The sequence below is a fragment of the Sinocyclocheilus anshuiensis genome, unplaced genomic scaffold, assembly GCF_001515605.1.
Source record: "Sinocyclocheilus anshuiensis isolate Anshui unplaced genomic scaffold, SAMN03320099.WGS_v1.1 scaffold3077, whole genome shotgun sequence".
NCBI classification, from domain to species: domain Eukaryota; kingdom Metazoa; phylum Chordata; class Actinopteri; order Cypriniformes; family Cyprinidae; genus Sinocyclocheilus; species Sinocyclocheilus anshuiensis.
The window spans coordinates 114,242-139,552 of record NW_015554865.1 but is presented as its reverse complement, the minus strand read 5'-3'; the positions used below and the strand labels follow the sequence as shown (position 1 = coordinate 139,552).

Genomic DNA, 25,311 nt, shown 5'->3' with positions numbered 1-25,311 from the left:
CACACACACACACACACACTCACACTCACACTCACACACGCACACACACACGAATATAAAGATGCACCTGTGAAGCAGACGGGACACTTGAAGATGCCGCCCATGCCCTCAAAGCTGTGCTCGATGAGGTGACACTGCAGCTTCGCTGGAGAGTCAGAGGTTTGACTGCATAGTTTACATTCATGAATGAGACCTTCCTCTGAGAAAACACAGAAAAACACAAACACAAGCCTGTGTCACTGGAAACGTCTGAAAGATTCCGAAATGCTAGCACACTATCCCCCGGTTTCACACACAAGGCTTAAGCCTAGTCCCAGACTAAAATGCATGTCTGGGCTGTTTCAACTGAAAGAAACTTGCACTTGAGTGATCTTAAAATATGTCAGATTTATTGTTTTGCCTCAAGATGCACACCAACAATGTTTTTATCTAAGGCATATTTATAAACGCTACTTAGATGTCCTAACTGAACTATGGCCTAATCCTGGCTTAACCTAAGCCCTGTCTGTGAAACCGGGCCTATATTATTTGCAGTATATTTTAAGCATTCATATTAAATTCTCTTCTAATAAAACATGGTTAAGAATAAACATGAGACACTGAAACATTAGTTGTTCATTATTTAAATAGTCACGTCTGTCATCTGTACTTTTAGAAGATGGCAATATGATTAATAATTTACAGGATTTGAAACAAAGATTTGTAAAAGTATATACTTTATTACCAACATTCTCAACAAACACACAAACAAAAAATAAATAAAATAATAATAATTAATAATAACTTTGTACCACAACTTTGTATAATGAGTAAATCATTATCACGTGTTTCCTGTATTTTTGTTCCCTAAAACAATAAAAATGATTCATAACATATAAAAAAATACTAATAATATTTTTGGTTCTGATATACATACATTTGATTTTTTTATTGTTTAAATTCAGAAACCTTCTACTACTTCCTTTAATTTCATAATAACCTAATAATGTATTACAAAATAAAAAGAGTTTCTCAAATCAAAAATAGGATCTGGATCAGCTCACAACAACATGAAAACTTTTTTATTTTAATAAACAATGCATAAATACATAAAAAGTTTTTGTTGTTTTTCCCTGTCCTTATGTAGTATTGTCTGTCCAGGAAAAATAAGCTAGAATCTTAAGAAAAGTCTTTTAAGAAATGATTTTTCACTGGTGTTTTGAATTATGCATTGTATTGTTTCTATCTTAGGGTTAAAGGAAATACCTGTACACTTAACAGTAAAAGGTGCTGGGAATTTTCAGCTATTTTTACTTTTTTTTTTCTTACAGTGTAATGCAATTTTGAAAAAAAAAACAAAAAAAACTGCACAGTGTGAAGATTTATTCACCGGTGAATAAATGTCAGGGATCAAGGTTGAATCAACATTTAATTTTGTTTCTATTTATCAAATTTAATCACAGTTGATACCGTGTTTGATACCTTTCAGTGTTGGTAAATTAAACATATGTGTCTACATTGTATTATCATTTAATAAATTATTGATTTTGCAAACAAAGTCAACGTTAATATCAAAACATTATTTTACATATTTTTGAATGAGTTTCTTTTACACTCTGCACAACTGTAAACTCAATTACATTCTAACCTAGTCATAACCTTATTGGGTCAACATATGACAATACTGACTAAATCATTGATTTACTGTACATATTTCATGTTTTACTTGTAAAGCTACAATGTGATCAAATGAGACTCCCTGGGATAATTATAAGGGAAAAATACGCTGTGTTAAAAGCACAATTGGCCTATCGGTAAGCCCCGCCCCCCTTAGTTACTGTTGCTCACTCGGACAAACAAACGGTGTTGCTACTGTCTTACAATGACAGCTGTCGGTGTGAAAACCTCGTCCCTGGATGTTTTTGATACATTTTGGACACTGAAGTACCATAATTTAAGTGGGACTTAAATATGACATGGAGGTATATATAAAATATTTCAAAATAAATATGTAAAAATACAGATGACAATGCAAACAGGAGAAGTCTCGTCACGATCGCAATGACAACATCTCGGATCAACACTGTTCATGTACTGCAGGGTAAGATTAAATTAATTTACATTTATCCAGTTTAATATGGAGAGGCACTACAATGTAGACCTTCGTTTATGTGTTTTTGACTTAACTACACTGTACATGACGTGAGAACAGTCCGCTATTTATGCTTGTACCGTACGCTAACATTGACTCACTAACTTTAACATTAGTTTTAGCCAAGATGGCATTAACGTTCTGCTTGAGCAGATGAAAATTGTAACTTAATGAGAGTATGACAAAGCAGAAAATGAACGTTTTCGTCTTCATTGGGATTGGGGTTGAATGCTTAGGGACATTTTTGCTCTGTTTTGTTTGTGTTTAGGAAAGTAATAAAATAAATTCCATTGCCCATCCTCTCGGGATACCTGGAATCAGTGTTACAAGGACCCCTGGCACATTGTTTTTCCATTTTTGTAGCACAAACACCATCAAACCGAAGAAAACTTCGGATCTTCCAATGTGTCTCTATGGCTCTGAAACCTAAAGATGTCCGAGTTCTGTTCCCCGTGCAACTGATACTCAACTGCCATTGGCTCATCTGCGTTTGAGGGGAGGGGCTTACCGATAGGCCAGTTAGTCATTGTGTGTCGTTATGAGTGATATCACAGCTGGTCTGATCTTGAAGGTCTGTGTGGGCATATGTGTTTGCACTGCCACATGGGAGCAGCTGCAGCCCATCAAAGCCCAGAGGAGCCGTTAGCACAGGTGGCCACAGATGGCATTTAGCATAGAGTGAACTGTGACAGGATCTTCAAACGCACCTACAGCACCCAAACACAATACCAGACCGGTGACAACACACATAAAACTTCATTTTTACATTTATTTTTTTTAATGTGAGTGCCAGTGCAAAAGTCACCTTCACGATGCTGGGTGTTGTGGGCGACTGCCAGGGCATTGCTGGGAGGTTCTTATGTTGTCTGCGTGGCTGCTTACTGGCCCAATTCAATAGAGCCAACCCCTAAGACGATATTATGGTCTCTAGATATCAGTGTAACTCTACTGGCATTTGATTTTGCCTTATTGCTCAAAAAAGCCATAACAAGAGGAACACATTTACATCAGTCGTTCTTTGATACTGCTCATCTGTACGGATGACGCTAATGGTTTAACGTATATCTCATTGTTGCTCAAATGTTTGGGATCAATAATATAAGAAATATATGAAGATACTGAGGCATTTGGTCAAGAAATACAGTCAAAAACAGCAATATTATAAACAAAATAATATATATATTTTTTTTTAATATTACTATTTCATATATAATATAATATAACATATTGTAACGATTATTCCACTGAAGGCGAGTTGTGATGAACTCAGGTGGAGTTTATTAAAATCCAACAGTGAGCAAAAACATGAACACATTGTCACAATGCATTCTGGGATTGGCTGATCTGCAATGGATACATGTTATGCTGCAGCTATACGGCAGCAGATACTGACCTGAGAACAGCTCACTGAGGGAGTCGTGCATCTATTAATACATAATGAGCCAAATTAACAGTAATTAAAGCCCTGGGAATTAAACGCAGACTCCTCCTCCTCCCGTGTGTGTGTGTGATTTCCCTCATGAGTTCAGCAGCTCATGTGGGACCACCCTGTGTTTATTCATTTAACGATGAAAATAGTGTAGGAGAACTTTATAGAGGAAACTTTATCAAATCAAACACTGATGATTAATGATGGGTCTGAGCTATACTTGATTTATGAATGCTGTAATGTTTCTGCGTGTGATCTGCATGCGAGATTGACATTTCACGTCTAATGAAGACAAAGGGGAGAAAAGCATCTTGAGTTGTCTATAGTCAAAGAATCATTTGTCCAGGACATCATTTTTCTCACACACTGAACATGACATAATGTGATTTACTCCCACGTTCTCCTTCTCAAATTAGTGGAGATGCTCTAGGTGTGCATTTACTGGGAGCAAAAGACCATCAGCATTATAAGCGTATTGCCATTGTAGAGTAGGAGGATGAATTTTGATACATTAATGACCTTAGATTCAATGGCATGAAGTTATGAATTCTTATGAAAAACATAGATTTGTGAGGAAAGCAGAATTCTAACAGTTCACGATTGGGATATTTGCCAAATAAAATCATCCAGAATAAAACTAAGGTTAAAATCATCCAGAAATTACAATTCTGTCATTATTTACTTTCCCCAAGTTGTTCCAAACCAGTGTGAGTTGCTGGTCCCCATTAACTTCCAGGAATCCCTGTTGAAAAATCCAGCATATGCTGGTTAGGTATGTTTTGAAGCATGGCTGCTGGTTTGAGCTGGTTTAAGCTGGTTCTTAGCCGGTCATGAGCTGGTTTAAACTGGTTCTTAGCCAGTCATGAGCTGGTTTAAGCTGGTTCTTAGCCGGTCATGATCTGGTTTAAGCTGGTTCTTAGCTGGTTTAAGCTGGTTCTTAGCTGGTCATGAGCTGGTTTAAGCTGGTGCTTAGCTTGTCATGAGCTGGTTTAAGTTGGTTCTTAGCTGGTCATGAGCTGGTTTAAGCTGGTTCTTAGCTGGTCCTAAGCAGGAGCTAGTTGCTTAGGACCAGCACCAGCTAAGAACCAGCTTAAACCAGCTCATGACCAGCTAAGAACCAACTTAAACCAGCTCATGACAAGCTAAGCACCAGCTTAAACCAGCTCATGACGATAAAATCCCAGAAAATATCGAGATATAATTTTTTGTCAATATCGCACACCCCTATATGAGGGTGAGTAAATGATGACACAATTTTCATTTTTTGGGTGAACTACCCCTTTAAATGCAGTTTTCACTCCCTTTCAGTGTGCATGTGGCCAAGATGAAGTACTGCTTCTTTTGGAAACCTTTTGGTAAAGTGCTTTTGTGCCAAAAATTTAGACCTAATTTTATCCTGCTTGCATACAAAACCAGATATACATAAAGCCAAGCATTAGCATCATTTCTGAGCACACAAGCTTCGTTGTAATACACCAAATAAGCATTTCACACACTCTTTCTTTCCTCGTCTCGCAGTGTCTCTCTGTCAGTTTGTCGGCCGCCCCATGAGCCGCTCACACCAGGAGAGAGGAAGTTCATAACCTCAGCTAAATCAGAATTAGTCCCTTCATTCTGACGGCCTGAACTTCATTAGACGGCCCTTCACAATCCAGCAGGGAGACGTGATGAATCAATGTGGGACAATATCTTGCCTCACACAGCAGATTCACACTTCCTCCACACCGCCCGCCCTTTCTCTCGCACTATCTCCTTCTCTTTCAGTTCAGTTATTCCAATGTTTTCATTGAAATCGAGAATAAATTCCTCAGAAATGAGAAGCGAGACATGTGTACATAATTACACGAATGCATCAAAGTCCTGCATCAAACATGCTCAATAAAAACCGTTTGGACTCCCGGGAACATTTGCTGCATCAGTCATGGGACAAAAGCATGAACGTTTGAGGAGTTCAGACAAAAGAGCCACGTGCAAATCACAGATTTCTCTCACGTAACTATCACTGCATCTATAAATGATTTAAATTCTGTCTCCTCCACATGTAGATGATAATAACCATACAAAACCAGAAATGTCTGCAGCACAGGGCTGATTTCTTCTTTGGCTCGCATGTTCTGTAGCCGCCCCACTGATGCCTGTTGCCATAGTTTCACAATTCAAAAGAGGCAAGAGCACCAATCAGATAAAGAACAGGACACAATTAGCAAACAAATCAGAATGTTGTGCAGCATGCCAAATGAATGAGACGGCACGGAGGAGAAGGTCCTGTGAGATTACACCGCGGATATCAAACAGCATGCATCAGATTGTGTCGTGCTATAGAACATGCAGAGATACAGCGACCTGAAGCAGCCATGTATGAAAATTATTTTATAGCATAATGCGATACATCCCGACTGACTGATTATTCCGTGTGCATAGTTTATGCATATAAATGAGTAAACATTCAAGTTCTTTTACGTTTTCTGTACACATTTCCATAAACCTGATATATGTTTTTCTTGAATAATCACAGCAACAAAAAAATGCTATAGATAAAATAATTTCAATATTGAACCATGAATAATTTAATGGCATAGAGACCTTTTTTCCAATTCTTACAATTGTGGTGAAGTAATACAGAATTGTAATGCATTCAGTAGCAATGCGTCCAAAAATGTATACATGATTCAAACAGGCATGAATAATGACTTCAAATGCAAATGGTATCTATTAAATAATTGAACAAGATATTTGTTAGACAGATTATCTAACCCGATCTCATGAGAAAACTTATTTTTATGAGGTATAAGCATAAAGAATATATAAGAATAAATAATCTAAAAGAATAAATAATGCCTTCGTTGCACACCAAATACCTTGGAATATGTGTAATCTAAATAGAATCAACAATTCTGTGATATCAAGAGAAGGCATTGCAGTTCTTAAGATGAAACTGTTAGATGAGGCTAATGCTTGCCTGCATTGTCTATATCACATGTAGTTCATTCAAAAATCAAAAATGCATTTAAACAGTCACATTTACAGACTGGACAAACATGAAAAATTACAGGAAACATACTCATGCTGTTTCCTTATTAATAGCTAAGCTACAGTAAAAACGACGTAGGTGACGTAGAGACCAGAGAGTTTAAAAGCACATCCGACACAAGCAACGTTAGCTTCTGATAAGTTGAAGCAAGTCGCTCACAGGGATGCAGGAAGTATGGCAACGAGACGCAGTGTCTCATTCCCTCTGGGAACCATGGTTACATACGTAACCTGGGATGTTCCCCTTCAGGAACTCACGCTGAGTCTGAAAACGCTTTGGGAACGAGAATGCCCACGCCCCCATACTGACAAATGCCTGTCTAGAGTGAAATCATGGCGAGCACAGCTAAGACAGATGCACCTGAGAGTCTGGAGTGGTACCATACTTCTCCTGGCCTCACAGAATGAAAGAAACATGTACCAATGGGTTTTGCCCCCAATGACTGACTACACAAAGGGTCGTGGTAAGCAGCTATGGCAGCCACGAACACTCTAAAGGTGGAGGGGGTCAAACCTGCGGAGAATGGTTCCTGCAGGAACTCCAGAACTGAACCAACCGTGCAGTTAACTGGGACCATCTGACGATTTCTGCACCATGAAGTGAACACAATCTACTTCAAGGAGAACAGTTTCCTCATGGAGGGAGCTCTGGACTGGAGAATGGTCTCAACAACCTCAGTTGAGAGGCCGGAAGCTACGAGTTGTGTCCCGTCAGGGGCCACACCCACAGTTTCCACAACTCCGGACGGGGGTGAAAGATGGTACCCCTGCCTGAGAGAGGAGATCCCACCGGACGGGAATCTCCCATGGAGAGTCATCGAGTAGGGCTACCAGGTCCGCAAACCATGGCTTGCCCAGCCAGAACGAGGCTACTAATAGGAGACAAACCCCATCTCAGCGAACTCTCTCCAGAACTCCCCGGAGCAGAGCAATCGGGGGGGGAAGGCGTACAGATGAAGCCTCGGCCACGTCTGTACCATGGCTGTGCCAAGCAGGGCTGGATGTGTGAGGGAGAACCACAGGGGACATTGTGAGGTCTCTCGAAGCGCAAACAAGTCCACCTGGGCTCGCCCGAACTTCTTCCAAATCTGCTCCACCACCTCGGTGCGGAGCTTCCATTCCCCGAGCCTCAGCCCCTGCCTTGACAGGATGTCTGCCTGTTGATATAAGAGACTACCGCTGTGTTGTCTGTGCGAACCAGCACATGATGACCTCTCAGGTCTGGGAGAAAGTGTTTCAGAGCCTGAAACACGGCCAGCATCTCCAGGCAATTCATGTGCCACGTGAGATGGTGACGTCCCCATAGACCCTGGGCGGAGCAGCCACTCATGACCGCTCCCCAGCCAGTGAGGGAGGCATCCGTCGTTAGAGTATGTGACGACAAGGAGCCCACAGCACTGGGCCTTGTGACAGGAACCAAGGTTTCCTCCACATGTCTAAGGTACGTAAGCATCACCACGTGACCTTGATCATGCGAAGCGGGTTGCCCCTCAGGGAGAACCCTCTGGTCCTGAGCCACCACTGCAAGGGTCTCATGTACAGCAGGCCAAAAGGTATCACATTGGACGCAGCTGTCATCAGACCCAACAGTCTCTGAAACTGCTTCACATTGAGTGACTGGACTTCTCTCTCTACCGTGAGCATCTACTAGATCCGAGCAGGAGACAGATGTTCCTGCATCGTAGTCGAATCCCACACTACGCCTAGATAAGTGGTCCTCTGTACTGGAGAAAGCACACTTTGCTTTGCTTTTAGTCTTAACCCCAACTCTTTCATGTGAGTGAGAATGAGATCTCGGTGCCGAATCGCCATCTGCTCTGATTGAGCTACAGTAGTATGAACCAATCGTGTTTCGGATGCGCTTTTAAGCTCTCTGGTCTCTACGTCACCCCGCCCGTGACGTTTCGCCATTCCATTGGACTGATTTCCAATGTGATTCAGAGCTTGGGCACACAGGGGCGTTCCCAAAGCATTTTCCGACGCAGTGTGAGTTCCCGAAGGGGAACTATAAAATGTTAGAAATTTAAATTACTAATTAAATGTGTCTCAGCTTAAGCAGTTATTTATTAGATGAACCATAAATAATAGATGATAGACTGTAATTATTTATATAATAAAATTAGGAACTCATTTATTACATATGAAAGGTTTTCAAAATAATAACAGTTTTACTTCTATGAACTTGGGAAATTAATGAGAGTGTTCCCTTTTAAATACTCACAGAACGCATGAAAACAGAAATACTTCCATTCCTCAAAATCACCAATAGATGTTTTCACTAAATGAATAAATGAAAACAAAAGTACAGAAAGTCCATGGACCATACTGCTACACACACAACCATCCAAAGATTAAGGTTAGTTGATGACTAAGGAGGATGGAAATTTTCATTGTAGAGGGCATTTTAATGGACAAAAATGTGTATTTGCAAGATGATATAATCAATATTTATTGGTCCATTTTCCTGGTAGAACGTGACTGTACATTTTAAATGCATATCCTAGTGAAAAATAAATATACTAAAATGTATCTGAAATACATTTATTTTATGCTAAGTATACTACAAATACATTTACATATTTACGTACTTAATAAAAATGCAATTGTACTTTTTGTACACTAAATTGGTATACTTAATGTCTGCTAAATTGGAACAACTAATTTTGTACTTAATGCACTTTAATTGTGCTGACGTACAACTAAAGATATGAAGTATATTTGATTGTGCTAAAGTGGAACTATTGCAAGTATACTTTAGATAAACTTTAAATATTTTGCATTTAAAGACATATATTATTCAAAGATCATACAGTCCTCATCAATAGTGACATTAAAACACATTTTAGGCTTGATATTAAGAATTGTGCATTGTGCGCAAATAGTACTCCTAAAAAAGTTTAATTATATTTTTGATATACTTCAAAACTAACATAAAAGAACTAAAAACTCCCAAAACTCTTTTGATTTCATGGGAAGAAATACAGTGAAAAATAATCAATTTAGACAATCAAATGCAGCAATGACGTGATGAACAGTATTTTTCCTTTTCTTCATGAAGGAAATGTCTGTTGGCATCACATTTACAAGAAACTGTGCATGAAAACTCGACTGAAAACTGCAGTGGCTTCCATTAGCGGGGATTTTGAGGGTAGGCGCCCTTGTGGGAGAATGTGTTGTGTGTGTGTTTGTATTGATGTGTGAGGCGACGCAGGCGAGGGGGAACCCCCGGGCTGCTGTCTGCACCTCACAATCACAAAACTGAGAGACACGCTCCCTCTACGCTTGCAATTATACTCACACACACACACACATACACACACTTATAGACGAAACACAGGCACAGAAGAAAGACTTCAGTAATTCACTCCCACTGGATGTGTACTCAAAGCGGCAGACATCTCATCTCAAGGGAAACAGTTCTCTCCGGCCCCCTCACTTGAGTCAGGGCTGGATTACTCTGGTAAATTCCAGGTGATGGGGTACGTGAAGGGTACACGTGATCAGTATGCCCAATGTGACACTGATCAGGGTGAGTAATGTGGGCACTGTGAGAGGAACAAGCCGCAAAACAAAAAGGCAACAGCTGCAAAAACAAGACTCTCGTGGAACTGCTGTCGGTTTATAAAGACGATTGTGTGAATAGCTCCATTTTCCACTCTACAGTCACCCGTTTTCCATATGTGCTCATGAACACGTGTGCTACTTGTCCGGTGAAAAGCCTCAACTCAGATGACTTGTTTGCTTTGGAGGAAATCAGCTTCCCCTGACTCCTGCCAGTAGAAAACCAGCTCTGATCTGCTACCAGACCTGTCAAGAAGTCCACGCAGAAGAAAAAAAACATACCAATACAAACCGCAGTGAGGTCAAAGTACGCTTAACTCATGCAGCCTTCCAATGGGGGAAGACAGCCTTTCTATATACAATCTACAATGTCTTAATGCATTTTCAATTTTACTTGAGCCTTAATGGAGGTGGAAGTCTTTTCAAATAACACACTATCTGTAGTATAGAGTCTGTTTAGCTGTTTAGAAAACTAAATGGGAAACCAAAGTAACTTGCATTACTTGCAAAAGTAACTTGCAAAAAGTAGCTTAGATATTTCAATGTCAATTTAAAAGCAATGCATTACTTTACTAGTTACTTAAAAAGTAATCAGATTACATTACTCACGTTAACCTCCCCAACACTGCACATGACTGTCTGTTGTAGCTTTATTTTTGTCCAGTTTGGTAACCAAACCAAACTAGAGCCCTGCACGGGCCTCAAATTTAGGCCCTAGCCCGGCCCGTGTCCGACAGCTTATCAGAATTACCGGACCGAGCCCGTCTTTCTTTCCCCCTTCTCCCAAAACAGCTTATACTACTGTTCCAGCTATTAAAATAGTTCAGTTTTGTAAGTAATGGCAAAGTGATTATATTTTGTTTCGTTTTTGTATTAAGTTAATTTAGAAAAACATTTGGAGCATTTTTTGTTTGTTAAATATAAGTTTATATTTTTAAAGTAACGACCAAGCGGCCAGCGGCAGACAGTGAGCCTATGTTTGATCAATTTAGCCTTCTCAAACCATCACGAATTGCCTAAAATAAAATCTATAGATATAAAACAGTTCAAGCATATAACAATGTTTAAACGTTAAACCTAGATAAATGTGCGCTGTATCCAATAGTTTGTGCGGAGAGTGGAAGCTGAAGCGCGCTTTGCAGGATATGGAGGTGCCAGCGCGATCACTTGCATTTTTTTCAGTGGATACACCGTCATTTTTGCTCATAAAGGTAAGAGTAATACATCATTAGTAACTGTAAAGAGTCTACTTTTATTTGTGTGCACTCACAATATCAACAAAATGTTGTGCTTTTAATAAAACAAAGAAAACAAACATGATGCACTTTCTGCCGTCTCGTCTTGAACTGTAGTGCTTCACAAAAATGAACCGAAACTCAGTGAATACATGCCTCACAGACATATATCTGTGATAGTATATATATATATATACTATATACAATATATCTATAGAAAGCTTTAAATTACTACTTAACAAAATAAAACAAATCAAAAACAAAAACTCTTTCATTATAATCATAATCATAATGTAAAGATGCACTTCTCTCTAAAGGCGCGTCTAATGAAGAGATGGCGAGTCAGGATCGGCAACTTCATCCTTGCGACTCAGAAAACACTATTTATTAGTAAATAATTCAAATATCTCCTTCCTATTTCCCCCTGACACATTTATGATAATTACTTTTGCCAATGCTTTGCGGCAAGCTTAATTGTGTGCATTTGAATGCAAAACTGTTCAGCTGCGCTGACGGCACGCACCATATATGCTGCTGCTGGCGGGACAATAAACACCGTCGAGCCGTTCTTGACAGTCGCGGTAGCACAGTCTCGTGTTGTTTCCACCAGCGCAGCAATTTTTTTCATCACTAATTGATGGATGTCTAAAATATAAATATAAGGAGAAGCCTAAAACAGGCCAGAGGCCCGGCCCGCGTCTGAACTATGACGTGAAAATTGGCCCGAAGGCGCAAAAAAGTCGTGGCCCGGGCTCAAATGCAGGGCTCTAAACCAAATTAGGCAGTTACTGAAGAGCACAGCTTTCAACTTTCACTTGAGCGTAGAAGGAGGTGTGAGGCATTTCACACTATCTGTAGTATAGAGTCTGTTTTGCTGTTTAGAAAACTAGGGAAAATAACCAAAACTGTCGAATTTTGAAACGACAGTACTTGTGCATACAGATTTATAGTCAATGTTAACGCAGTTCAAATGTTCAATTCTTACTTTGGTTGCTACAGCCCCTATAATTGGAAATTGATTACATTTGGCATGTGTACTCGGAATGTCCTGTTCTCCACCTGTACCAAGTTTTGTGCAGTTTGGACACTGTGCTCTCAAGATACAGGCCAATTAGCCACTCTGGGCCGCATCCAAAATTATATATTGGCTCATATCTTCTTAAAAATGAATCAAAATTCTTTGAGGCCTTTTGTCAGCCTCATGTGAGTTCTAAATGCTGGATGGAGTTTGCCAGAACCTTTGTGATGTGTCTAGTGTCATTTCACTAATGTACACTCCAATAACACACAACCATTCCATTTCAACGTTTTGTCATATGTGCCATACTGCAAATACAAATGTGAAATGCACAGGAGACGCAACTATTTCTTATTCTTCTTCATCAAGTCTATGGAAGACCATAGATCCATATCATAAAAATTGTGAAATTTGGCACACTGATAGAGGAGAATCTGGACATTAACCACAGCAATTTTAGAGTCTCTAACTCAAACACTCTAGCGCCACCAACAGCTCAAATTTGGGTTAGAATTAGGACTAGAAACTATTTTTCCATCCCTCTGATTCCTTGGCTCAAAATTATTTGATTTTATTTGCATCTATCTAATCTAAGTCTAATGAATTTGCAAATAAATCTGAGATTTCCAAATTACCTTTATTCTTATATATCCTAAAGAAACTGAGAACACATTTGTCAAGTTGGCAGACATAACTGAATGTATTGCTGTCCAATTAAACTCAAGGGACAATATTTCTGTATATTGTAATATAGTACATGGTATAATATTTCCATAAAGAGACTCGTAAACTCGTATTATTTCTGAAAAGAGACATGGCCATTGTATTCTCAACAATATAGTCTACATGAGTCATTTGTGCATGGACCTCGATAATTGCTGTTTGCGGCTATATTTCGACCACAAAATATATTCCTATATATTCCACAAAATCTATATTCCTACACAAAATGCATGGAACTGATGTGGGAGAGCGCTAAAATAGATTAGCTTGTTGGAGTTTTCCTGTAGAAGGTCTGTTGTTAATCCCATGCCCAGCAAACTAACCTCCCACTTAGACTCTTGGAGATGATATAATGCCTGCCAGAGGGCCTTAGTGTGTGGGATTTTTAAGTTTTTTTTTTTCTTAGCCCATTTCCATTAATATGGAAGCTGAGCAAAGGGTCACTAATCATTCTCTCGGCACACATGACCAATGTTGGGAAAGTTATTTTTAAAAGTAACGCATTAAAATATTGCGTTACTCCCTAAAAAGTAACTAATTGCGTTGCTTAGTTACTCTTTATGGAAAGTAATGCATTGTTATTTTTGTATTACTTTTTGTCACCTGGACTGGGCTTGCATATTTGTTTTTTGATAACAAAATACCCAGAAGTTACATTTACAATTTAAAAAGTTTTTTGGCAACTATAAAAACCCTTTCACATCAAATTAACACTTTCCCCGGCTGTTTTTTTTTTTTTTTATGTTGCCAGCCACTGCCAGTATTTTTGATAATTTTCACAAAAATTTCATGGCCCCCATAATTTTTTGTTCTATGAATATCTGAATAGTAATATGTGAAAAGAAAGAACATAGCCTCTACTTTTAAACAAAAAATGCCATTTTATTCTAGCTTCATGCATTCTGTTTTAATAAACACTTGGATATGCGTAAGTTTCATTTAAAAAAAAAAATTTTTGAACAAAAAAACTGAGAAATTGCGTTTTTTGTCAAAGACTATGTCTGGATCAGATTCAGATTGATGATCAAAACATAGATGGAATAAATCACTTCCATCAACACATCCAAAGCTTGCATGGCCCTAAACCACTTCCTGGACTGACATTTCATTAGGTTATGTTTGGCAGTTTTGATCTATATGCTGTTTAATGTTTGACGATTGCGTTATTTTACATATGCATCTGCTTACATACACGATCACTTGTTTCTGCTTCTTCTTCGCCGTGTTTTGATCCAAACATTCAGTACTCTTTCAGAAGATGTGTAATAGCTCCTTTTCCACTATTGAGACTATTTAGAGTTCCCACTTCAGGTCTTGGGAGATTATATGCTGTTGGGTATGTTCAGGGGGGCAATTACACTCTTATCTCCAGTGTTTTAAGTTTATGAAAGTAGAAACAGATCTGGATATGAAGATATGGGCTGTGTGGAGTAAAATATCCAATTGGCCGTGTTCCTGTAGTGCAGGTACAGCCTCCAAGGTCATCCACGTCTGGCTGTTCTCTCATACTGTTGGCTGCATTAAGAGCATTTCACCTGCTCCCGGCATCCCAGCGGCGCGACTTCCTCCCGGGAAACCAGGTGGAGCGTTAAAAAACCTCCACATATGGTGAAGTCAAGCTGCTGGGTGTCTGCTGTGGGGATAGCAGCTCCTAAAAGGCCCAGCTGGCTGTTGGAAAAGGGCTTCTACATTACTGCACCCTAGCGGCTGCCTCATTCACCAGAAGGCCATTTTAGACTCCTACTCAACACCCCCCACACGATCTCTCTCACAGACCGACTCTGGATCCAACAGATCATTTGGTCTTGCACTGCTGCTTAATCAAATTCCTCCATCTGGCCACAATTTTCCAGCAGAACAGGGTAAGGTGCCTCCAACTGGATATTGTAGAGGGAGCCACCGGCTGCAGACAAAACATATATGTGACCCGTGCTGGCAAAATGAGTGGGAATGCGCACAGGGGCTAATTTTGAGCTACATGCAAAAAAAAGTGAAAAATTAAAATTTTAGTCGAATTTGAGGTTTTCATTAAAAAATACGTTCATTAAGCCCTCGTCTAGCGATCCCAATGCTTTAAACAGTAAACATCTAAAATTATCTTTATTTGTACATTTTCTGAGAGGAGTACCTTTTCTCCGTTCGCTTCTCACGCTGACTGTCATCCAAAGCGCACACATAAAGGGGCTTCCGACTGCACGCGATCACGATAAATAGACAGAATTAGTGTTTACATATTCGCGCAAACAATCTATTATGTCTTAGGTGAACGTCTGGGGAACTGTTGGGGAAAAACATCTGATGTGTAACATTATATTAGATCTGTGCATTACAGTAGGTCTTAATATACAGGCCGTCTGTCTCTTTAATGTTAATCTAACAATAAAAGAAAAGAGGGAATCACTCGCTGCTCTTGATTGAACTTCTTTTGTCATTTTAATAATCAATGTATTTGTAATGAATACACTAAAGGGATTTTTTTTTTTACATTTGATTATTTGTTTTTCTTATTTGAATGCTTTTATTTAGATGCAAAATTAAAAAAGGTAATGCAGTTTTTTTTCTTTCTTATATTTGTATAGTTTTTTTTGCATCTGTTCCTATTTATAATAACAAAGATAAAATAAAAAAAGCTATATCGTGATTATTAATACAGTAATTATTATTAAGAAAAGCACTGGAGGAAAAGATGCAATGTTGCTGGTGATTTTGCTTTGGAAATTTCAGGAAACTTTAACTGGATTTTTCTTAAAATTGACTTTGCTACTCTATCAACGGATGTAGCTCAGGCATTTTTCCTCCAATTCCAACCAATCATACATCATTTTGAAGGTCTTTTAACGAGAATGAGAAAATAGAAATAACTCACCTTTTGAAATTTTGCTCATTGTGACTCATTTTGCCAGCACAGGTCACATATTTGCAGAACAACATACAGTATATTCAAAGACGGGTGACAAATTGTAGGAAATTCTCGGGGATCCGGTGGATCTGTTATGATGTCGGGGGAATTTTGTTGGCATGGGTTGGCTCCACTGGGCATGGGTCACATGTTATGGCCTTCATAGTCATCAGATCTCAACCCAATGGAAGATTTTGGACCAATGTGTTAGACATCATCAAAACACCAAATGAGGGAATATCTTTTGGAAGAATGGTATTCCATTCCTTCTGTAGAGTCAATTCTAATGTGTCTGTTTTGGCAGTAGCTCAGAAACGCGAACTATATGGCAATCGTTCGTAAAGTGAGTCTACAGTCTTTTTCACACAAGAACTATTTATGTTGCTAACTATGCATAAGAGCGTTCCAAACCTGAGGTTTCATCTCAGTTAGGACGCGGCCTTAGAAGGCAGCTGCCCATGTAGGCAGTAAGGCAGCTCACTCACTAGGTTATGGAACTGAGCCAGAGCAAAAATGAGAGCAGACAAAAGGAGATGTCTTTTTTCTGCAGCGTCTCCAGGGCTTCACCCTTGATGTGGCGCATTCATCATCACGCCTCCAATATCAGTTATTCAGCGGCTCGTCTGCTTACAGCAGAATTAATTTGAGCTTTAATTACTCTCATCGGTGGAATGCTGATGAAGGCAAGCAAACGGGCAGCTTGGGACGCCGCCGCACTCACTGCACTGCTTTCATACCACCTCAATTCCACACGGACACACGAGCTGGCAAACAACCGGCAGGACCCGCGGTCTCAGATACTGCCCAGAGCACAGGAGAGAAGAATCGAATGGCAAACCGTATCTTGTAAGTGATTAGACAGACAGCCAATACAGCAAAATAAGACCTGACAGGGTTATCAGAACAAGCACCCCAGTAATATGACAAACACACAATAATATTATAATATTTTTTTATGATCCCCTCCCTTATACTTATTTATTTATATCATCCTCTTTTGCTGAATGGTCATTTAAATCTTAATCAACATCTTAATCAGTTTGTATTACAGGTATTACACATGTAGAAGGATGTGTATGTGTTTATCTAAAAGGTGACAAAGGGTCTGGCCAAAGGAACACTCCCAGAAAAAAAAAAAAAAAAGCACAACCCTAAGGTACATAACCAAAGGTACAAAAGCTAAAAGGTGCATCATTGAACCTTATTTACCCATAAATGGTACATAATAGTACCTTAAAGGTGCATATTAGGAGTTTAGAAGTACATACAGTATTAATACAGTAAAAGTACATATTAGTAACTTTTGAAAGGTTTCCGCTCCAGTGACAGTTCTGTACATGGCTTCCAAAGAACATTTACTTGTGTTTTAGTTTTTTTTTTTAATAGATCACTAAATAATTAGATTAATCAAGAAATACAATCTTATTCTTATTAGCCTTTTTTTTTTAAGAAATGCATGAATAGTTGTAAGAAAGCAATGCAATCTTGTGTTGGTATGAATGGATAGAGGAGTTAAAATAGAGCTCTTCTCCACTTATGATTGCTGTGAAAAACTACACTTTTTCAGAATCTAACAGTCTGTTAGTTCACTAAATGATTAGTCAGATGCACACATTTAAAAAAGTGTTCTAATAGGATGCATTTTTTTCTATTTGAAAACACCTAAACAAAGCCCAACATAAAAGAATGCACGAGGTTGCAAGGTGAATTTGCAAAATCTATTTTTAACTTGGCATTGTGTTTTAACGAGGTTCCTGTATCTCAAACAGCAGAGCATGGCGCCAGCATCAGCAAGGTCATGGTTTCGATTCCTGGGGTATGCATGAACTCATAAAAAGTATACCTTGAATGCAATGCAATTCACTTTGGATAAAAGTGTTTGCCAAATTCATCAATTCAATGTAAATGTTAAAAAACAAGCACAGACTGAATGCAAAAATGTCTGGCCATTAGTAGGGCAATATAGATATTAGATAGCCTACAGGCAGTTATTAAACTAACTACAGTGCGTAATAACAGAAATTTTGCTCATAGCAGATGAGTACAGATAGTACAGATTTGTTTAATTTTTAATTAAAATTATACTCTAGAGCAGAGTTGGCAGGGCAAATATTCCCATTCAAATCCATTTAACAAAAATGCAATTAAATGATGTTTATTCTGAACAAATTATGATGTTGATAATAGTACATGAAGAAGACTTGTGAGGAGGTCAAAGAAGAGCGCTAATGGTGTCATGTGGACAGAGATAGACTTTGCGCAGGTGGAGGTCTGCTCATGGGTGGATGCTCTGACTCCAGCTACAAAAAAAACCTTGCTTTAATGAACAGCTGGGTCACCAACGCTTGGCACCTTCATACTTCTTAATGATAATAATCATTACAGCATAAGCATGTTTCCCCAAAGTCGGCAGAGTTATCAGACACCGGCAGGCAACGCTGCCATTAAGAAGCGAGAAGAGGAGTCTTCATCAGAGAAGTTCAGATGCTCAAACAAAATGACTCTAATCACTAATGAGATCAAACTGCAATTAACACTTCATGCTCTTAATGATGGGAAATGCTGAGCATGCCACGCTGGTGAACCTTGAAAATGACTTTAAGTTCTAAATGATTTCCCAAATGAACATACACTTGTTCCACAGTAATGTTTTGTTCGGGGGAATGTTTGTCTAGATACACGTTTCAGTAGATCTGAACATTTTAAGATGAAAGATATTACAACAACAAAGGCCTTCAGAAATTGCAAGGTGCACTATCTATATGCATATGCTTAAATTCAGGTCTAAACCCAATAAAATGCCTATTGCAGTAACGAGATGGAAAGGGGTGACCTGTCATATTTGTGAAAAAGAGATTTATTGTATGTGTGCAAAGCCGGTGTGTGAACGTTTTCCGTGCAAAAAAGCCAATGATTCATCAATAAATTAAATGTATTACTTAAATTATTCTAAATTTATAAAAACACACAAAAATCCTCCAGAACGCCTTATATATGGTATCTACACACACACACACACACACACACACACAACGTATATGTGCATGCAGCTCCACTGTAAAAGAAATACAACTGTGATTTTTCAATGAAAGAGTTTGTTATCAGAAGAGTGAGAGTTAGAAGCATGTAGCCATTTCCTTCTTAAATTGTCTACAGATGAGAAAAAATCATGGTAGATTATTTTGCTAATTCCTACCTAATTAGTTTGGATCTGTGTGTTGGATTAGCAGGATTGGTTTGAGCTCTGATGCTTTGCCAACAACCCAGGATTCTGTCAACTTGCCGTCAACAACAACGATAATAATAATAATGAAATGTGTCTAAATATGTCTGTTTAATTATTAAGAAAAAACAAATTGGATAAACCTTTCACATAAACACATAAAACATCTGAGCAACAGAAGCGTCCAGCTCCTTCTGTATCCCCCTCACTGTATTTCACAGAAACCTTTGTCTTGTGAATACAGCTGTCAGTGTGGGCATATCACAGGCCATTATCTGCCCCATCCACATTCATTATTGAAGCTAATGATCTGTTGTCCTCCATGCACCTCAATGAAGGAGGACTGCATTAGAAATCTCTCAAGTTAATTAGTAATTAGAAACATAAAAAATTAATCGAAGAAAGAGAGTGTTTCAGGTTTGAGTCTCAAGGTGTATGTGTGTGGGGAGAGGCAATATGGGTAATGAAATGCTGATGGTCGTCTTTCAAGGGCATTTCAACACCATGCAGCTACAAAACTAATCAATGGAGCTTATTTATTTATTTTGTATATTGGCGTTTCTTCAGCTACAGGCACTTTAGGCTCTATATGAACTTTCAAGAAACCACATTTTTAAAATGCAATTTTCACACTAACACTATTCAAATTGTTCAAATGTATGATTATGTGCATAGCATTGGAATTAATGATGCTGAAAATCACATTACAAACATTTTTGACTAAAATGGATTACTGTTGTCTTGCTATGGGTAACTTCTTAGCTATTATTTTATGTACTTTTATGTATGAATTGAACCATATGTTCACACATTCAGCAAACTTTGAAAAAATTGCTTGATTGAAAATGATGCATAATAAAAATATTTAACTAACCAGGTTATATGATATTAACTTTCATTTTTCACCTTCGGTTTATTTCTCATATTTTATCTCAAGAATGTTTTACACTAACACTTTCACTGCTGTCTCCTCTGCAATTAAAGGGATACTCCACAAAAAAATAAAATGTATCATCCTCATGCCGTCCCGGATGAATATGACTTTCTTTCTTCAGGTGAACATGAATGATGATTTTTTTTTTTTTTTAAATAATCTTTTTTTTTTTTTTTTACTGTTTTTGTTAAAAGTCTGGGACAAGCTTAAAACAACAAAATCCCTGTCAGAAGAGACAAAGAAGGCTGAGCCAATTCAAAATGTGCTAGTGGCTAAGATAACAGGTGAAGAGAAACTTCTTACCAAAATACTGACGTCTACATATGATGGTGGAGGGGTTTACATAAAAAGTATTAGCTTACAATACTGTATGTATAGGCTATGCATGTACAAAATTTAAACTGATATCAATGTCTGTTACAAGCCAACTGTTTCAACTCAGCTTAAATAGAAAAAAAAGCATTAGCATAAAAAACAATCATAATAAAGACTAAGTTGCTTTGATAAACGTTATGGTACATATAAAGATAAAGCTCCATAGAGTATTCAGATGAAGTTCAGCTCAAGGTGTTGATTTCTTTTATAGCCAGGTCAGCTATAAACCGTGGTGCTGGGAGCTGGGAAAGATCTGGCGTGTGTCCACTGGTTTGAAGCACCTGAATCTTATTAGAACACTCTGGAACATTCCACAGGGTTCCATGACTGCAGCCAGAGGGCATCATGAAGGACTTCAATGAGAGAGTTCACTAATCAGCATCCTGTTCACCAGCAGAGCCCAGGGGGCCACAGCAATAAGAAAAACAAGAGAAACCAAACTGAGCCAAGAAACGCCACAAACACAGAGACCTCTAAAAATCTACAGAATACATATCGAGTCATGTGTAACAGTTGCTGTGTGCCCTTGTGAAGAAGTACACATCAGCACACATTTAAAGAAAGTACTTATTATGGAAATAATATACTTTAAAATAATATGAATGAATAAAAACTGAATGTAATGTTTTCAGACAATGAATGTAAACAAATGTTTACTACAATAAAAATGTATTATAGTTTAAATATACACTCTAAAAAATGCTGGGTTATATTTAACCCAGCATTTTTTAGAGCGTATATTAAATGCAGTTAGTTGAGTGTTTTTTGCCCTCTTAAATAGGACTTGAGTGCATCTTTATGTGTAAATTCACAATCCATTTTATTGTTTTTAAAATGTGGTTAAAGTGTACTGCTGAATTTACTGAGAAATATTTATGGTAAACTTACATATATTTTTATGTCATTTCTATTGAAACATATGCCATTACACATTTTTAATTATTGTTGCAATGCAGTACATTTAAAATATATTAACTTTAAATGTAGTATTTAATAACAAACTGCAGTTAAAATTATAATCATGTACTTCACATGTGCTTTACTGTGCTAGTAAACACATCAGAATTATTGTACTTCTTTAAAGCACAACAAAAAATATTAAAACATAATGATTAATCTATACATGTACTTTTCAGTAAAACTTGTAACTTGACATTAACACATTGACAAGTGTGTAGTGTACCTTCTTTAAGTATTGGCTTTTAATTAATATTACATCAATTGCAAGCCTTAATATTACACTATCTGCAAGTGCAGTTAAAATAAAAACATACTTTCAAGAACTGAAGTATACTAGAACAGCCACAGGCTCAGCACCCGTCTACTTCCACTCACTATTACGAATCTACATTCCCTCCAGAAGTCTGAGATCTACTAGTGAGCAACGCCTTCTGGTAACATCACAGAGAGGCGCAAAATAACTTTCCAGAACATTTTCATTCACCGTTCCTGGCTGGTGGAATGATCTTCCCATCGCCATCCGGAATGCTGATTCCCTGACAATTTTCAAGCGACAGCTGAAAACACATCTCTTTCATCACCATCTGACTTCATCCTAAAAAAACAACAACAACAAAACCCCTTTGCTTCTCTTTACTTAATCCCCAGTCTAGCTTGTACTTATTTGAACAATGCCTGAAACTTGGTATAACGAGCACTTCCTGTGTCTATTTGCCTCTTTAGGATGAATCACTTGATATATTCCCCAATTGTAAGTCGCTTTGGATAAAAGCGTCTGCTAAATGAATAAATGTAAATACTAATGCTAATACATAGGCACGTATTTTGCACCAGTGTGTAAATAAATTAGGAACAACAACGGAGTGTCTTTAAAAGCCATCTTTTGTGCAGAACTACTTCCTTCGGCCACGGATTCAAATCTAAAGTTGATCGTTTAAAAGCTGAGCCCAAGCCTCCGTTACTAATTACAAAATGTCACTTTAGAACTAGTAACGAAGGAATGTTGAGTTGCTTCATTAAAAGCTTATTGTATTACTGTATTAAAAGCAGTGTTTTATGTGTAGTAGAGTATTATGAGAGAAAGATGGACTGAGCGAGTGCGATTACCTGCATCTGATACAGCATTCATTATTCAGATCAATTTCATATTCACAATAAAACATTAGTTAGAATGTCCACTAAGGAAAGCGTTATCTTTGTCATACTATCCTTGCATCTGTTCAGGGTGATTTCCGATGACAGTGCTGCTCAGTGCATTTGTTGGTTGGTCTTTTTCAAACGGCCGCTGACGCCCTGGAGCTCACATCTCAGAAAACCTCGAAGCAAATTTTCAAATAGACGTTATCATTAATGCCAGTCAGATAAAAAAAAATTGTATTTCTTACTGAGTGAAAGGTTGTAAAGAAATATTGCAAAGAAATACATTTTTTTTTTATCTGACTGGCATTAATGAATCAAGCATCGATCTGATGATCCATTTAAATAAAACTAACTCACTAACAGGACACGCTACACACCACAATAAAGGTCATCAATAGTAATGTCTCTCCACTGCTCTGTTTATCCACTTCATTCCTCTTCTTTATTCAGAGGATTTTCTCCTCTTTCCTTTCAGCAGGACATCAGCCCACAGCGCTGCGTCACACAGAGTGGCCTGCTGGACAACAAATGTGCATCCTACTCTGCTCCAAGCCTGCACCAACTGCTCTCTACCATCCACCTCACCCACCTTCCTCTGGCTGGGCTGCCCAGGCCATTCGTTCCCTGCCGCGCGCAGGAGTGACACAAGGCTGGATGTGTTTGCTGCTTGAGCGTGAGCCACTGTAATCAGCCACCCCCACCTCACGCCACATGCAAGGGCACCCATGTGTGACCGTCCTTGAGAAGGTGGCCCACCAACTTGGCAAATGCTTTAGAGGAAGATGGAAATTTGCCCTTTTTCCTTTTGCCTGATCTCATAAAATCTGAAATATGTTAGGGTTATGCTGACATATATCATATCATTGGCTGGGTCATGCACATGAGTCAAACCAAAGGAAGCCTTTCTACATCTTCAACAAAAGACTAACCAACTAAACAGCAAATCTGGATTTGGGCCGATCACGCTGTAAGTTTCTATCCGCAGGCACTTCAGTGCTCCTGTGGCCAAGAGCAGTCCCTACTGTCCAGTTCACACCTACCTCCACCTCCTTACCTTATCCGATTGCCTTCTGGAAGATGTCTCTGTGGAAATCAGCAATATTAATGACTGTGAATCAAATCTGCCAGGAAAAAAGGCACAAAGCACACCTTTTTATATTTACGAACCACAAGGCCAGGTTACTAGGACCTACTGGCTTTTGTGCTCATGTTTAATAGCATCCCATTCTCTACATATTTAGAGTTATCGATGGCAATAAAGCAAGGACATGTGCCTAGAAACAACACCCTGAAGAGCATAGCACCCGCTCCATTACATAGGCTAATAACACTGACAGCTGAGCGCAGATAACCCCGTAGCCCCCTGTTTCACTGCATCTTTACAGATGGCCATTAACAGGAGAAAGTGGGCCCTTTTTTCAAGGGAAAAGATATTTAAAGCTTCTCAAATCAGGCCTTTGTGTTTTCTCTTTGCAGTTTTGGCACATGCTGGTTTATAGGAAATTAGGGTCTAGATTTACACATACTTGATGGGAGACTGCAACAAGAACGCGCTTCAGCAGAACCAATTGAAAACTAAAAGCTTCTATATCTATTGAGAAAAATGGAACATGCTTCTTTCAAGCATAGAGGCAATTCTGTTCTGACACATTTTCTTTTTCTATAAAACACACCAAATCATGAATAGGAATGAATAAATTAATGAATAAAGAACAGGAGAGAAGATAACCACATAAGACCCTTGACTAAATCTGTTATTTTCCTCAAATACAACATTCCACCCTGAAATTCTGTTCCCTGTGGCGTTTTTTGTTTTTTCCAAACACTCAAACTGAATTATTTAACCTCATTTAAGTTTTAAAACCCTGTTTTATCCTTGACTATATACAAGAGTCATATTCCTGTAATACCATTAAAGGTGTAATAAATAAAAAGACCCAAATGGCAAACAAGTTACATGGTCACACTTAACAGCAATACCCAAAATTGGCATTGAAATTGAATTGACAAATGTCTAGCCACTTCTTACAGATCCAATTAAAACGGTCTTACCTAGCATATGATTAGCCACATGGACCTGAATGTCCCATTTACTGTAGAAGACCATCTGACACTTGATGCATTGGTAAGTCTTCTTCTAAACAGTGGGAAAAAATAAACACCAAATAAAAATCAATAGTGTTGGACAATGATGCTGAAACAAGAAAATACATGTCCCTTATAAATGTGCTTTTGCACTCCTTTTGGAAACACTTTATTTTGATGGTCCCCCACCAATGAGAGTTAGTTGACGTGTAGTTGCAAAGTTACTTATAGTCAACAGAATGTCTAAATGAGACCATCAAAATAGCCATTATTATGTAAATGATACAACCCAATAAAAAATCCTTAGCAACAACAATTATTACTATTAAAGGGTTAGTTCACCCAAAAATGAAACTTCTGTCATTAATTACTCACCCTCATGTCGTTTCAAACCCGTAAGACCTTCGTTCATCTTCGGAACACAAATTAAGATATTTTTGATGAAATCTGAGAGCTGTCTGACGCAGCTGACACAGACCAGCATATGTTGTTTACGTTCAGCGGATACTCTCCAAAATGGTGCTACAGGGTGATGTGGAGGAGACGAATTGTTGAATAAAGTCGTTTT

General features: G+C 38.4%; 1 pseudogene; it reads right to left on the bottom strand.

Moving 5' to 3' along the window:
• The window catches only part of LOC107671553 (zinc finger protein 521-like), a 103,182-nt pseudogene that overhangs the window by 22,141 nt on the left and 55,730 nt on the right, over window positions 1-25,311 (bottom strand).